Source organism: Epinephelus lanceolatus, chromosome 19 (genome assembly GCF_041903045.1).
Source record: "Epinephelus lanceolatus isolate andai-2023 chromosome 19, ASM4190304v1, whole genome shotgun sequence".
Classification (NCBI taxonomy): Eukaryota; Metazoa; Chordata; class Actinopteri; order Perciformes; family Serranidae; genus Epinephelus; species Epinephelus lanceolatus.
Genome location: NC_135752.1, coordinates 22,538,862 through 22,556,531, shown reverse-complemented (window position 1 = coordinate 22,556,531; position 17,670 = coordinate 22,538,862). Strand labels below are relative to the sequence as shown.

Sequence of the window (17,670 nt, the reverse complement as noted above, 5' to 3'; positions counted from 1 at the left end):
CCTTTCATATTTCTACTGGTAAGTCACATTCAGCGTCACAAATGCACCAGGAAACAAGATTAGTAAACAGTAAAAGCAGGGAGCCCAGTGAAAAAAAATTAAGGTTGTTACTTCCTTTTTATGTCTGTTACTTATGTAGTCTCTCATTCAAGCTCAGTGCCGACTAATTTGGAAGGATGTTCGAGTGCTGTTTGGGCAGAGACGCACAGAGTTTGTGTCTGAGATAACAAAGACAACAGCCAGGTGTTAGTGGGTGTTAGCTGGCTTTTTGTCCAGTGGGAAGGAGGCTTTCGGTGGTACTGACAACTGGATTGTTTCAGTCGACAAACTCTGAGAAGAAACTATGCACAATAAGTGAAGATGTCTGAAGACAGTATGTGTTCAAGTATCTGATCTACTCAGGAAAAAATAAGAAATCCCACACTGGGACCTTGATGTTACGTGATGACACCATAACAACCGCTGATTGTGGAAAGATTGAGTTCAGATAGATGATCTTAGAGGCAAACGGGACATGCACACACACACACACACAAACTTAAACTCTTACACAAATAACCTCAAAACACAAGAAATCCACACAGGAATAAACAGCGAAAAGGAACTCATCTCGACTCTGCCAATATGAGGAGAAATGAGACTAGAGACCAAAATAAACAGTAAACAGCCCTGTCGCTAAGGCTGGCCTGTCGTTCCCCCTAATATTTTCCTTCAATCTCTCTCCCTCTGTCTCCTCGTCTCTATCCCAGGCTCAGTGTTTTTCTCCTACTTTCTCTCAGGCACACTCTTTTCCCTCTTGCCCACTGTTCCTCTTCCTCTCTGTTCATCACCACAATCATAAAGTTTCAGCAAGTTGTTGAACTTTTGCTGAGTGTGTGCGACACTAACAAAGAGAGTGTGAGTGGGGATGGCAAGCTGTGATAATCTGTGTGTGTGTGGGGTGTGTATCTGCCTTCCCGCACGAGTGTGTGTGATATGAGGGGACTACAAGAGCCAAACAATCGATCTTATCGTCTCCAGGTCACTGCAAGATGAAATTATTAACTTCCTCCTCTCCCTGCTCCTCTCCAATCCTCGGGGGAAGATGGAGGAATATCGCCGTGGAGGCTCACTCTCCCAGATTAGATTTGAGGTGTGTGAGTGTACATGTGAAGGGGAGAAGAGGCCAATAAGAGAGCAGAGGGGTCAAGTGTGCAGTTATTGCTTTTCCTTGTCTCCCTGGAAACCCAAGAGAGGCCTGCCACTGAAGTGATGCCCCACAATGAACTTGGTGTGGAAAAGTGTGTGTGTGTGTGTGTGTGTGTGTGAAGGGTTATGGGGCAAATTGAAATGTCAGTGGGGCTCTATTTATGATATGGTTCATGGAATAGGCTGACATCAGGAGGGACACATTCAAAGAGGGGGGAAAATGGATTGACAATAAAGCAGAGAAAGTAATTTGACAAAGACGGAAAAAATAATCTTTTCTGTCTTCTAACATATGAGGGAAACAGAAAGTATCTGACACACACACACACACACACACTAGTAGCCTTCAATCTAAGTCTATCCTATGTTAATACTGCAGAGACACTCCTGTATTCCTTGTATGCCTGTTTCACTGGGAAATGTCTTCCCCCTTTTAACTTCAACTCAACCACGGAGACTTTGTGCTGTGTTAGCACACACACTCTCCTCTTACAGAGAGAGATAGAGGGGACAACAGAGATGAAGTAGAAGTGCGAGAATAAAGAACAGAAAATTCAATTCAGGTGAAATGTGTTGAATGGTGAAAAAAAGGGGTCGAAACAAAGGGAACTGGAAGAGTTCCTGGAGAACGCAGACCTCCACCAAGGCCAAACACCCAATCTCGCAATGTTAACAAAAGGGGAAACTAATTCCTGTATCCGCTCCGTGATCTGCTCCAAAATGTAATGGGTTTTTACCTTGGCCTGTGCTACACCCTTCCACCAAGTTTCACAAAATCTGGGACTGTAGTTTTTCTTTAATCCTGCTGACAAAGAGACAAACCTCTTGGCGACGGTATGACGTACAATGGGAGACATCTACAAAAACCAGTAGGATATTACTATTATAATTACAATAGGTGAATGCAGACCCTCACTATGCTGAGTCCTTGGTTGCCATGGCAACATATCATTATGTTCATTTGCCTGTTGGTGTGCAAGAATGTGTAAAGTCTTCTATCTTTCATCAACTATAGTAACTGTGTGCTGACTGTGTGCTACTGCTAATGCTACTAATATTATTGGTTATACTACACACTTATTTCTACCAACACTTACTGTACATCACTGATATCATCCAAATAATACTTAGATCACTGTTAGAAAACTGCCACGATTACTGCTGCTACTACGACAAGCACTACTATTAGTAGTAGCTCAGCCCATAGGGACTTGGGTTGGGAACCGGAGGGTCGCCAGTTCGAGTCCCCGTCTGGACCAAAATATGGAGCGTGGACTGGTGGCTGGAGAGGTGCCAGTTCACCTCCTGGGCACTGCCGAGGTGCCCTTGAGCAAGGCACCGAACCCCCCAACCGCTCGGGGCGCCTCACCAAGGGCAGCCCCCCCACTCTGACATCTCTCCACTTTGTGCATGTATAGGTCCTGTTTGTGCATGTGTGTGTCTTTCGGACCTGTGTGTAATTGACAAGCAAGAGTGAAAACATTGAATTTCCCCTCAGGGGGATTAATAAAGGAAATAAACTTAAACTTCTTTTACTAGTACTTCTACTACCAATTTTAAACATTTCTAGGGCTGTTAGCTGTTAGTTATGACATATATGTGTTTATATGACGACAACTGCTACTATTACTCTATGTTCTTATGTTTCGAATACATGGGCCAGATGTGGCCATCAAATAAGTTCCTAGAGCACCTCCTCTTTTTGCATTGTAAATATGGGATGAAAATAATGCAACGTTGGTTCAGTACATCGATTAAGATCCGTGGGTGTAAAGCAGAAAACCCTCCACAATAAGGATGCGAGTCCCCTCCTTCTCATGGTCAGACTTTGGGGACAATCTTAGTATCCAGGGAGTTACTGACGCCATGAGACGTCTAAAACTTCACTGGGTTGTCCAACATGCATAAAACGTACTCATCATGGCGTCCATGTCCTGAGCATGCTCTTACTGCTATGTTAATATTGGTACAAATACTACTATCAGCACTACTGCGACTGCCATACCACTGCTGCCTTTCGAATTTATATCACTCTCACTGCTGCTACCATTTCTAACAAGACATTTACTACTACTTCTACTATTACTTCTAAAAACATGGACACAGACTGTAGCAGAAGTTATATTATTACTACTGGTAGTACACTACAAAACTACAGTTTGTGTCCATGTTTTATTTGCAGCAGAAGTAGTGACAGAGCAACTATTTCTGCTATTACTACAGTAACTGCAGCTTGTACTTGTACTTTTACTGCTGACGAGACGAGACAAGACAAAGACAAGACAAAGACGAGACGAGACGAAGACAAGATGAGACAAGACGAGATGAAGACAAGACAAAGACGAGACGAGACGAGATGAGATGAGACAAGACTTTTCCCACATCGGGTAAATTCACATGTTACAGCAGCACAAGAACCAGATGCAAGAGAAAAAAGGAAAAAAGTGAAAAAAAAACCAATTAGATCAAATTAAAAAGAATAAGAACTATATACACTACTGGAAAAATACTAAAATACAAATGTAAGAAGGCCCCCTATTTGCTGTGTTGTGTGTTTCCTTTGGGTTTAGTAGCAGCACACAGTACATGACCATATTTCATTTGAAAGATATTGAAAGTCTAGGCAATTAAGAGAGTGGATCTATGAACACAACAGCCAAACAGAGCAGCAAAGAACCTCAGCTCCAAAACACAGACACCAACAGATTTATGAACCGAGAGGCAGACCGACAGAAGAGGCACAGAAGCAGACAGGTCAGAGACAGACGGACAAAACAACCTGCATACACAAAGACGAGACATCAGACATTCAGGAAGGCACAGAGGCAGACAGACAGACATAAGGAAAACTCATTAATGTAGACAGAGAGGCAGATACGCAGGAAGACAGGTAGCCCATTAGCAGATGAGAGAGTTTGGGCAATTTAGCAGCTGATGCAGGACTTTGTTTCCCCAGGGGGGCCAAGAGAGGAAAAGTGATTGGTGAGTGCACATGCAGGATGTGTAAGGGTGTGCTTTCATCCATATAGGCGTGTGTGCATGTGTGTGTGTTCTACATGGGTGGCACTATTAATGGATGGGGCTCTATTTTTGGTCTGAGCTGCAAAGAAAGTAACATCAGGGTTACCAGAGATAAGAGCACTGTTAATATAAAGACAAGCTTAGATACATTCATTTATAATAGTGGCTGTGCTTTGAATGGATGGGGGTGAGTCAAGGAATAGGCTGTGGGGGTTTGGGGCATGTATACATGTATGCATATGACTTATAGGTAACAACACAGTGTGATTCATCACCTAATTTACAGCACCATGCACTTTAGCCTATTTTCCCTCGCAGCCAGCCAATTAGACGGTTTCGACTGATGACGTCACCACACCCTAACCAAGTGAAAATTGACACTGCTATCACTCAACATCAGTAAGAGAAAAAATGGAGGACCTAAAAGGAAAATAAATGAAAGGGGTGATAATGGGGAGAAATTCTAAATTTATGCACATATTTATACATATATTATGCAGGCACACGCCTTTTTTTTTAGCATGTTGTGTGTGTCACTGCGGCTCCTCGGTCTGTTCCACAATGAATTTTTATATGTTTATTACTTTGTCCAGTTTGCATACTTGCTGTATTCTTTTATGTGCCTGCATGCAGCTTTAAAATAACATTAATGAGCATTTGATGCAAGATTCAACTAAAACCACCTCATCAATGTATGCAATTTGTAAGTCAAAAATATACAGCCACAGGTATTTACAATGCACAGCACAGTGGGGTGGAGTGTTAACTCTGGCACAAATCAGCATGTTGTTGTTTGTGGTTGAACTAGTTTGTTTTGCTAATTCTTGCGGAAGGAGCACAAAGCCAAGTACCTTGAGCAATTTGAGGAGATGCGACTAAAAACAAACAACTCTGAGAGCGAAGGCATGAATGAGAAATGAAATGGAAGATAATTGCTGACAAGTAGAAAACCCTGCAGGGAAGGAAAAAAAAAGTCTCTGGCATTTACCAGCATGGATGCAACGTGGAAAAAAAAGAGGAACACATTCTAGTTTAAAAAAAAAAAAACGCACCAACAAAAGAGAGGAATGCAGTCTAAACAGAGTGCAGCACTTAGATCTGAGCTCACGTCAGTATGCATCTCCTTTCTTTTGCAGCTCGTGGGCTAGCCTCTAACCCCGTTGTCATGGTAACGCCCCAAGTGGTGGTGACAGTGGGGGGAGGAAGGGGGCTGGGTTTGGGCATAGCGGTGGGGGGATCCCACCTCCTGGTCATGCACACACACACACACACACACACACACACACACACAAACACACACATGAAGGTCAGGGGTCCGATTCTTTAAGAACCTTTCTATCCCTTGATCTGCTTTCTCTTTCTCCTCCTCTTGCCCCCTTCAACTATATGTATCCCCTCTTTTGGGGAGATGGAGACCAGGATTATTGCATAAAGACCCTTGAATCCCCCTATCTCCCATTACACACACACACACACACACACACACTCAGGCACATTATAGGAGTTTATGTGTAAGTGCGTGGCCAGTATCACCCCTCTCCAGACTGTTATAATCCCTCTGTGCCCTCCAGCCTGATTTCCACTGTTACATTCACACTGGTTCACACGGGTATAATGGTCTTTAACACACGTGTAAAATGATATGAGCATTAGAGGGGAGCGCTCGTAACATTTTATTTACCCTTTATTTTTTTCTTAGCAAGGTGAGAGTGGCATTGAATCAAAGCTAATGAAACTGCTTTTGCAGTGATGCAATAAAGAGAGCTCCACTGTGGGTTCAGCCTGAAGTCAACCTGAGCCACTGCACTTTAACAAGCCTGAACCCTTTCAAAAATATTTGGCAATGTCCCTGACTTAATACCCTTGGATTTTTGTTGGAGTTACAGCCACTCTTGCAGTAAATGGGCTGCACTCTTGAAGCGCTTTTCTACCTTATCACACAAAGTGTTCTTGTATGCACACTACAGTAAGACAAAGAAATAACTGACCAGTGTATACATGAATGATAACCTTCTTCAAACAGTGGCCTAAGGCTTTATTAAAAACTCAAGCTGTTTAAATGATGTTGAGGGCAGCTGATGATGATGTGTGCCGACGTGTCTTACGAGGAGAGACTCTCGCTGGACTACCACCTGCAAGGCGAGCATCATGTGATCAACAGGGACCACCGAGGTCCAAACTAGTTTTTGATAGCACTGCTAACTTGTCTACTTGTCCTAATGGGTGGCTGATGAGACACTGGGCCCCTGGGCACACATATGCAAAAGACCCAATCACTTTGTAGTGGTTTGCATCTCTTAGTAGTCATTTTATATCTCCTTGTGGTTGTTTCGTGTCTTTTTGTAGTTATTTTGTTTCTCTTTGAGGTCATTTTGTGGGTGACATTTTGAGTCGCTTTATGGTTGCTATGACTGTTTTGGTAGTATTATGGGGTCTCTTTGCAGTTCCTTTGCATATCTTTGTGTCTATTTTGAGTCTTTTCAGGGTGAGTATGTGTATGGGGTTGGCAGTAGCTCAGTCCATTGGGACTTGAGTTGGGAACTGGAAACTCAAGTCCATAAGGTGTGCACTGGTTGCTGCAGAGGTGTCAGTTTGCCTCTCGGGCACTGCCGAGGTGCTCTTGAGGAAGGCTCCAAACCCCCTTCTGGTCAGGGCGCCTGTCCATGGGAACCACCCACACTCTGACATCTCTCCATTTAATGCATGTATAGGTCCTGTTTGTGCATGTGTGTGTATTTCGGGCCCGTGTGTATATGACATAGAGTGGAAAAAATGAATTTCCTCTTGGGGATCAATGAAGTTTATCTTAATTTGCGTGACATTTTGCAGGTGAGGGTCAGGAGGGCACCTGACATTTTGGGCTCCTGAGCCTGTGCCCAGTAGGCCTGGTCAGTAATCTTTCCATACTTGTACAGTAGCTAATCAGTGAAGAAGCATATAAAACATCTGCATAGTAAATATTTGTAAGACTCTTTACATCATAGTAAAAAGTGCTGCCTGCAAAGCTCATAATCAGCCTGCTGCAAATTGCGATGAAGCCAACCTCCTTCCAAAATAGGCTATGACAACCTTCATTAATATCAATATAATTTGTACTTATATTTAACCAGATTTTAAAAACCACAACCCTTAAATATAAGTTACAGTTACATATTATATTTATTATTTATCACAGAGTTGTCCCTGTGATTCTTCAATGTGCAATACACCTTGCAAAAGACTCCCACCAACTCTGTACAAAGCAGCTGGAGAAATGTCAAATGACAGAGTGAAGAGGATGCAGCTTAATGCCACTGTAATAAAAACACAACAAACATCCTTTCGATAATCAAATCCGACTGCAATGTGTCTGTTGCAACATTTTTTAAATAACAACACATGAAACATCAAAAGCACAGCCCGTGTGGTATATTAGATAACGGTGTTATAGCAGCTCGCATGTAAACAGATTCGCGTGCTAGCACATCCGCCAAGAGTCTCCTTCCTATCAGTCTAATTAATGCAGCGGTGCAATCAGCTGACACACATGGTATTTATTAGATGTTGCTTCCTGATACCTGTACTTGCTCCAGACGATGGTCTAAAGTACAAATGAAAACTTTAAATACTTTCTGGAGTAACCCTACTCTTATAAGGTGAAAAATGCTGTTAGTAATTAGGCATGTCTCTTTGAGTAGGACTGTCTGCCTGTGGAGCAGATGCAGACTTCATTGCATCTGTCACATGATCTCATGTGACAAAAACTCAAGAACAAAATTAATGAAAAGAAACCTAACTGATTCATACGCGAGGAAACAGAGACAAATTAGATCCAGAAACCTGTCTGGGTCCTCGGGATGAGAATCAGAGCTCTGACTGTAAGTAAGAGCAGTGAACTCACAGATCCTGAGATAAAGAGCTATTTATATATTTGCAGTACTGATTCCACTGTTTTGTGAGGCAGTATGTGCAAGCACTTGTCACAAATGGGATATACCATGCTTTCCAAAAAACACAGAGATAAAAATAACAGTGCTGATGTCTCATAAGATCAGACAGTATCAGAGAACCAGCTTCAGACAGAGAGCGAGTGACGACGGGTGGAGAGACAGGAAGAGAATATGAGACTGATAACAGTGACCTTCTACTGTCGCTTGGAATGAGTGTCTCCTACATGCACATGTACACACACAAACACACACAGGACATTCACCCCTTGAGGCAGCTGGATGCCGATATATGAACTATATATACCCGCACACATATATATAGAGGTGCGGTGTGAGCTGTCAGTCAGTGCGGTGTCAGAGAAGAGACCCCCTGGATTGAGTGACAGCTGGTGGACAGGATATGACATACAGCTACACTCCCACTGAGACTGTAGGAAGTGCAGTGCCACTCTGCACTGCATGGCTCCTCCAAACTACTCTCTCCTTCTGCTGTACATTTTGGCTTTCTCCATTAGCACAGTCTTTCTCTTTTCTCACTTTTCCCAGGTCCTCGGAGGTTATCTTCTCCCTTCTCTCAACCCCATTTTCTCTATTAACTCAATTTCAATAGACTTTGTAGACATGAGGAGACAGTGACAAAGGCAAATTTAAGAAAAGAAGACACAAGAATGCTATTTCCTCCATTTTGTTCCTGCGTTACTGCCAATGCAGACCCTGTATCTACTTGATTTTTCCCCAGTGGTTCTCACATAAGGTATCTCTTATTGGAAAACACTGACTGCAATAAAAATAAAGATAACTTTCTTTTTTGTACCCAATTGTGCCGAATTGTTTGGGGTATATCTCCAGGACTGAATAGCACCTGTCGTAGTCCTATGCAGGATAAGACAGTTGCCTTCATGTGAGACCTGCGAGACATAACCCCAGGGAAAAGAAAGCCGCTCTCTTCGGCTCATAAAGCTTAATTGCTCTGACAACTGGAAGTGACCTTGATGAGCATATCAACATTTTTATCAACTCCACTCATGTAAATTATGATGGCTGGGCAGTAAGAAGACTGTTAAAAAGTTAAGGGGACCTCACATCCCCAGTGGAAAGAGCACCCTTTTGTGAAAGTAAAAACAAAAGCGAATGCACCCAAAATGTCTGTTAGAATCATCCTTTACACCGCAGCACTGTGTGAGCCACAGCTTCTGGTACATCTCAGCACATGAGGTCAGTTTGGGTAACAACCCTTAAAGCTCCCTTCCCCCACTTAAAATGATATCGCTGTATACTGTGGTCTTGTGTGTGTAAAACATGTCCCATTATATATGATGCTTCATCTATTGAACACAGTTATAAAGCTACGACCTCCCACTGTGTCCCTTTATATCATCAGTAATGTTGAGGGGTAAAATCTTTCCATTATCTATACGTATGACGACCACAACTATGGAAATAAAACACAAGTTGTAAACACGTGTCCTTTATAGAACAGATCGTACCAGTCCTTGATTATGACTGGCTGAGCTGCGTTCAAAGCCGTTGTAAAATACTCTATAAACACACAGCTGTGACCATATTGCAGTGTCAGTATCACTGCGCCAATTAGTCACCTACTGCATATGGGACGCAGAGCTAAAGAGGGCAACCGCCAACTACAGCCTGAATCATTTATCATCAGAGTGGTCAGTAGTATCAACTGTGTCCTGTGGAACCCACTGTGTGCTAATGCTTCACTGGACTAATGAAGCTCTAGCAAAAGTTTGGTCAGGAAGACAAATCTTTTCATGCTTAGGATTTAATTTTTCTTTCTCATCCTGCCATTCACTCCTTGCATGCATGCTCACTCTCTATCTCATGCTGTCATTGTTCAGGGTTGTCAATTGAGTCATCAGCCATTTCACAGCTGATTCACAATCGACCAGTAGCAGAGTGACACACCTTCTCTGTCAGCCTATCATCTTACTGCTTCTTGTTTTATGCTTTTTATGGCTCTTTTTCTGCCTGTAGTTATTTCATGATGCAGTTCTGCGCACCCTCCACCTCCCCATCAGTGCTTAATCTTCACAGATTCATCTGCCTCATCAGCCACCCACCTCAGAGTCATCAGCCACCACCACCTTACTCATCTTACTGCTTCTTGTTTTATGTTTTTTTATGGCTCTTTTTCTGCCTGTAGTTCTTTCATGCTGAAGTTTTGTGCACCCTCCACCTCCCCATCACCGCCTAATCTTCACAGATTCATCGGCCTCATCAGCCACCACCACCTCCAGTGTTTGGACTTCATGCTGCCGCTCAGATGTCCCTTGATCACATAAAATCTCCCTCTGGTGCTCAAGCATCAAAGATTTCTGTTGAATATTAACGAGCACAAATCATCTGTTAATCTGTACACCCATATATCAAACATTACCTTTACTTCATTCATCTATCTCTCCTGGTTGAAATGTCTGTTGTTACTGCAGCCGAATCCATTAGCCTTTTATCTCCATTCAAAGCCAACAAACTACACCAAAAATCTATGCCGTGTTAATGATGTATGCTCATTATTCCCTAGCTAGATATCATTTTTGTTACAGTGTAGTTTCGGTAAGTTACCAGGCTACACTGTAAAAAAAAAAAATGATATCACTGGCAATGACAGCTCGGGTAAAGGGAGCATAATAGTTCCAGATACATATGTGGTTATAATGTAGCTGCAACATGATGATTTGTTTTACTTCTCCTAAGGCTGTACTACAGCCCATGAGGGTGAGCTCCATTTTGGGGATTTATAATGCAGCATGAATGAAGAATGATTATTTGTTGTCGATAAATTATTTAATTTTATGTTTCTGTGTTTGTTTACATAGCATCACCAGGTATATGTGCTGTTTTATAAAAGCAACAAGCCACTTGAGAGTGTGGTTTACAGTGATTTTAGAGCAGCTAAGGGGCATCATTAGGCACGATGCGGAGCTTATTGCCTAATTAATACAATAATGCAAGTATCTGCTTCCCTCTCTGTGGACCCTTTGTGTCCCTTTCTGACTCTGCCATTCATATTTTAATGTCTCTTCCTCTGTGATTCACTTCTTGTCGTGCTTTTTGTGTCTGGCTCAAAGACCTACTGGAGCATTTCCTCTCTCTCCCTCTCTCTAATCAACCTTGTGAGCAACATCTATCAGCACTTTGATGAGAGGACCATTACTGAGAGTGAAACACAAGTGTGTGTGTGCATCAGCATACATGTGTTCGTGCCAATAGCCGACAACTCGCTGCCTAAAGGGGCTGAATGTCCTTCGTGGTTGGGTCTGTCCTGCATGTGTGTGTGTGGTTTTGTGTACGTATCCACAATGCTGTCACTCCTGTGAATTGAATTGTATCTTTTCTGGCTCATTGATCAAAAAAACTGTTGTTTGCGGAGGGTTTGCACATGACGGTGCTGTCGGCAACAATGAGAGAGAAAATGCCACCTAGATATCACAGACATGCAAAGAGAAGAAAACAACTTTTTTATTCCCACAAACATGAACATATGGAGAAACACTAACACATAGATATAAATACACATGACATGTGCATGCACACACACACATACACACACACGCAGAGGCAGAGATGATTTTAATGATGTTTGACTGTTAAGTATGACTCCCAACTGCACGTCTCTCCCTCGCCTCCCGACCCGTGCTTTCTCTGTTAAACAGGCCTATAGGCTACACACCGTCTCTCTCTGTCTCTCGCACACACACAAACACACACTCAGAAGAGTGAGGGGAGTAAACATCCATCTCCCCAAAGAATCCATACCAACACAAACTCTCTTTTCCCACAAATGCACACACACACACTGTAAGACACAGTGTACACACAGGTAAAAATAGAGATGATAACGTGCGGTGATGTCACTCTGAGTACCATACAGACACTGATTAGAGATTACACAGATTCAATTAGATGTTTCTCTGGATGAAATGAGATAGCTCGCTTGAACCTAATTCAATTCAAATTAGTTTAATACTTCTGCTAATGACACAGCAATGTGGCCACACACACTGCGTTGGTAATTGGATACATGAACAAATTTAACACATGCATAGGCTCAGCCAATGACTGGAGGCCAGAGTGTAGATGACTAAGGGGTCGGGTCTTAACTGAGCCAATCAGCTTCTGACTGTGAGTGATGAGATGGGCCCATGAGCACTTTATATTCTGAAAAAGTTTAGGTTATTTCATTTTAAAAGATATCTGGATTTATACTTCTTCTGTTCTCTTCTCACTGGTTTGAAGTGGGCGGGGCTCAGGATGATGTCACGTGCCTCTGAGCAAGGAATTCATAATAGATGAATAAGAATCTGATGACAGTCGGTGGGTTGCTGAGAGTTAAATTCCTAATAAATAGAAGCTAAAGATGTTTTTATTTCGATGTTGCTTATTTAAAAGGTGCAATTCAAACCGTAAAATAAAAAACTAAAAAAATAATAATAATTTTAGAGAAGCCTAAAAATAGCATTGTTCCTCCTTGAGTGTCATCTAGCAATGAGGTTGCAACATTGCAACCAAGTTAAACTTGCTAAGCGTGAAAAGGCAAGTGTTTGGTTTTTCCATTCTCGGCTACTGTAGAGGTGGAGCCACTCCATATGTAGATATGGCTCATTCTAAAGTAATGAAAAAATCAATTATTTTTTTAAGATGATTATATACTAAAGCCAGATTCAAACCAAATATTCGCGACGAGACGAGTTGAAACAAACTACTTGCAATGCAACGTTCTAAAATCCTGCCGGTTCACACCAATGCAACTAGATGAGACGATGTATCATCTCTATGCAGCAACTCTCTGTACTGCTGTTCTGATTTCCAGCTTTTCAGGCTTATTTTGTGGCTGATTATAATATGAAGCTTCTTAAACTATGAATGAGGACAGTGATAGTGAGATACTGGCTACAGTAGCATTTGTAGTAGTGATGAAACAGTGAAAAACAGAAACAAAACAGGCATCAGATGGCTGTATTCATTATACATACGCCACAATAATATAATAAGTAATCAGTTAATGAAAATGTGTGTGTGTGCGACCCACCATCTGACACCGGCACACTGTGAGGTGGGAAACAGAGGGCTCAGCAAGGATGACTGGTTGTTGAAACAGGTGACGTGTTTTACATTCTAAAACCAGCCATCGGCAATTTGACCAGCTGAGTTGCAGGTGACACCATCAGCCGGCTGGAGTCGAGCTCAGACCTGCCAGTTCACACCGCTTTTCTCTGCAACGTTCTAAAATGGTTTTGTCTTGTTGCGAATCTTAAGCCTGAACTTGGCTTAATGAAAACATAGTTATGAATATTATATACCATGTCTGCCATATATTCACCTAAATCCTTCATACTGGAGCTTTAAGCTTAATGAGAAAAAGGGATAAACGCAATGTTTCAAATAAATGTTGACATGGCATTCGACTTCATTCTGCTTAATCTTCTTGCTTGTTCTTTGAATTTCTGGATTACAGATGTAAAATCATGTATCTCAAGATACGAAAGGCTCAAGATTATATAGAAACACCTAATCTTTTTGTTTATATCAAAATTTGAATAGAGATAAACGATTTTCACTAGACACAGATACAAATGCTCACTAGGCAGGAAGCAACATTTCAACAACAAGATGCTAGGTTTGATTTCACAAATAAATATTCACAAACAGTACCGTGCAGACAGCTTTTAGAAACTCTAGGAATCCATTGTAACAAAACAAACTTTGTTGTCTTTTTTTATATGCTTCGAATCTGCACAACTAGCACATAGAAATGTGCACGCAGCAGAGAGAGACAAGGAAAGTATGGTAATAGAGTGCTTGACTGCAGATGTCTGCTATCTGTCTGTAATATGGAGACACTGTTGCAGTAATGAGGGGATGGATAGATGTCCATTAAACAAAATCATTATCCAGAATAAACACCAGATGCCACACATAAAATAACACACAACCACACACACACATGCTCCCTTACTGTCGACTCAGCAATGCCACACCTATGGATGCTGTTGCCATGGTAACACCATACTCTGCATGCCCCAGCTGGTGTTTCCCTGAGGAAAAATGTATGGGTGTGAATACGTGTGTGTGTGTGTGTGTGTGTGTGTGTGTGTGTGTGTGTGTGTGTGTGTGACAGAGGTTAATGTGCCCCATGTGTGCTTTGCTCCGTCATGTGCAACGGGGTGTAGTGAAGAGGAAAACATCGCTGGTTGGGAGCAGTTATCATGGTATCCCATTGTGTGTATGATGGTGTGTGTGTGTGTGTGTGTGTGTGTGTGTGTGTGTGTGTGATCTCTTCCTATGGATCTCCTCTATATTTCAGCCATCACTTTTGCTATTGATTAATCAAGCAGTTCACTCTTTACTGAAGACCACTGACAAATCCGGATTCAGCTTTCATCTAAAGACGGAACATTGAGGATAGACAAAACAGTGAATGAAGATAAAACGCCACTAAACCCTTTAGATCAACTTAACTGCCAAGAATTCACTGCCAAAATCTGATCTCAATCCAAATTAATTAGGATCCGATAGTACAACAATAGCGGAAAACAAAGTCATGGAGCCACACCAGAGTAAAAACAAATCCCTCAGCAGCCCACTCTATCTCACAGCTTGTTGCTATTTTCTTACGATGACTCATGCTTTAAATTTACACACATTACAGTGTGTGGTGACCTGGGCTGCTGCCAACGTGGCTGAAAGGATTTGAGACAAGTACAACATTTAGTGGTTTAGTTCACTGTAGCATCACTCACCACAGGAACTTACACAAAGAATAATAAAGGATTTAGGGACAGCCTGACTTAAATGAATGTGTAACAGCTAATTTGACATTGGCACTGTGTTGTGACTGAAGAAACTTCAGTCATAAATTAATCAACAACATCACGATACATGTAATTTTATTTCACGGCAACGTATATATCATGATACAGTAATTGTTCTCTAAATTCAATTAAGAAATGATTTAAAATAACCATAACATACTTTTTTTTTACATTTGATTACTCTCCTCTTTTATGTGGAACTTCCATACAAACAAAAAAACCAACAGCCGCAAATGAGACGACACTTCAGTTCAAAATAAAAGACTCAAAGCAGCAAAGTTAAAAGTCTTAAAATAGAAACTTAAAGGTTCCTGAGAACAACAGTTTCAAGTGTTATAGGTTTCTGTATTCACAGCTTCACTCTCCTCCTCATCTGCCCATGACAAGATCACACAAGCATCAAGCTCTGATTTACAAGTAGTCAAAATACTGATTTATGAATATCTGAAATGGTTTCAATACTCCTCCCCTCAGTAATGGTCCTATCAATACTATTTTCTCACCTTCTCTTCTCTCCAACAGCGAGCTGACACATACCCCGCTGCAGTGCCCCCGTAGCTCCGCCTCCTCTCAGACTCACTGCTGTCCTCTCATCACTTATCTCATTCACTCCAGTTGCATGCAGGCTTCTGTGGCACAGTTTTATTTGTACTTTATTGCCTTTTGAATGTGTGACAATATCAGAGGCTTTTGATTTACCACAAGAAGAATATTGTGTTTTATTTAGTTTTTTTTAATGATTTTTGGGGGGCTTTTTTTTGCCTTTCATGACAGGACAGTTTGAAGCATGAAAGGTGGAAAGAGAGTGGATGATGGGCTGGAATTGAACCTTTCGGCTGCTGCAGCAGTGACACTGCCTTTGTACATGGCGTGCTTGCTCTATACCCACTGAGCGACTGGGTGCCCAGAATATTGTGTTTATTAATGTAAAAAGTTTTAATTATTGTTCATTTTCATTACAGTCCAGTAGTAAGTAGTCCAAACCAAGAAAGCACTGTCATGTTAAAGCATTGTTGTATTTATCTTCAGTCAGTGCTTCCCCATGGTGTCGAAAATGGTTTCGGATATCGAAGTTAGAAATTGCAGTATCTTGACAACCCTACTACACTGCCTGTCTGACACTACCTGATTCATACAACAAACCAGATTTGTTCAGGTCCTTTCCCCTAATCAATGGGCTATCCTGATCCTAACTATTCAATTTCAATACCTAGCCACAACCATCTTCACACATGCATAGAACACGTGCGGTTTTCGGTACGGATTGGTCTGTGACACTGCCCCCCTAGCTCCTGCAGTAAAATCGGTGTCGCCAAATCTCTACCAGCAAGTGCTGGTGAAGCTTCTCAGTCATCCAGGTCATGGTAATCTGAAGAGCTTCATCGTTGGCACCTGGATTTTCTTTGGCTTCTTGAAGACATTTCAGCTGTCATCCAAGAGGCTTCTTCAGTTTGCCAGCACCAGTCCGATAGCACTGAAGATGCCTCTTGGATGAGAGCTGAAATGTCTTCAAGAGACTCAAGCACGTCCAGTTGCCTACGATATAGCACCTAAGTCTACCAGTGGATACATCTTTACCATCACACAGTGCATATCGTCATATCGCCCAGTCCTCCATGTAAGTAGAAGTTTACAGGCTAACACATTTCCAAGATGTTCGTAAAAGTAAGATGAAATCCTGACTGAGCAAACAGTGGCTTAACTTTCTCCTATTTTACTAATGCACTGCACACTTTGCAATCCTCGACACTGTCTTATATTCTGGACCATGTAGAAACTGTTTCAAAACTGTTCTCTTTCAAGATGTTTATTAACTCTGACTGGCTCGGCTAAACCGACCCCATCCATCTTTCCCGGCCAAAGCTCAGAGTCATCAAAGAGAACCGAGGCTTTGCTGTTCAATCACTGCATTTCAGCCTGCTTCCCCATGCCTCTCATACTTCACCTCTCCCTCACTGCGGTGCAATTTATAGACTGCTCAAATGTACACACACACACACACACACACACACACACACACACACACACACACACACATGTCTGACTCATCATACAGCCTTCCTTTACCTCGCTGCTTTATTTCCCACCTCCCTCAGTCAGATTTCTCCACCTGTACTTTAGGCGAATGCTGCAGACTTTTTCTGCACGTCTTCTCATGCTCTTTACTTGAATATGACTTCCTCCTATTGTCCTCTGAACTTGTCTTGTTCTGGGAGAGATGGATATAAATAAGTGGAGGGAGGTCAGTCTCATTTTCCCTTTTCTTCTTCTTTAAAGCATCATGGCTGATCTGTCTGTCTCATCTCTAACTCTCTCTTTCTTAATATGTACTTTATTATCCTGCCAGTTCGCTCCATTACCTTTCGGCTTTCTCCTCCTCCATTCCTTTATTCCTCCACTCAAAAATCCCCCTTTATTCCTTCTCTTCAAAGTTAATCATCGCAGTCCACTGTCTGTTCATCTCTCCCACCCTCCCTGCTGCTCTAACCTGCCATCTCTCAACCACATATCATATCATTCCCCTCTCCGTGCACTCTCCCTCACCGATCCACTCAGCCGGTCTGTCAGCGTGGGTGTGTAGCTGTTTGTGTGTGTGAATGTGTGTTGATGTAAAACAAAAGCAAGAGCATCACCTTGTTCCATCAGCAAAACAGAGAGAAACAGAGAGAGAAGTGATGCGTTAGGAGGCAGAGGAGAGA

General features: G+C 42.1%; 1 protein-coding gene across 2 annotated transcripts in view; it reads right to left on the bottom strand.

The window, feature by feature from the left end:
- Positions 1–17,670, bottom strand: part of sh2d3ca (SH2 domain containing 3Ca) — a 74,712-nt gene that overhangs the window by 17,730 nt on the left and 39,312 nt on the right. The window lies entirely within an intron of this gene.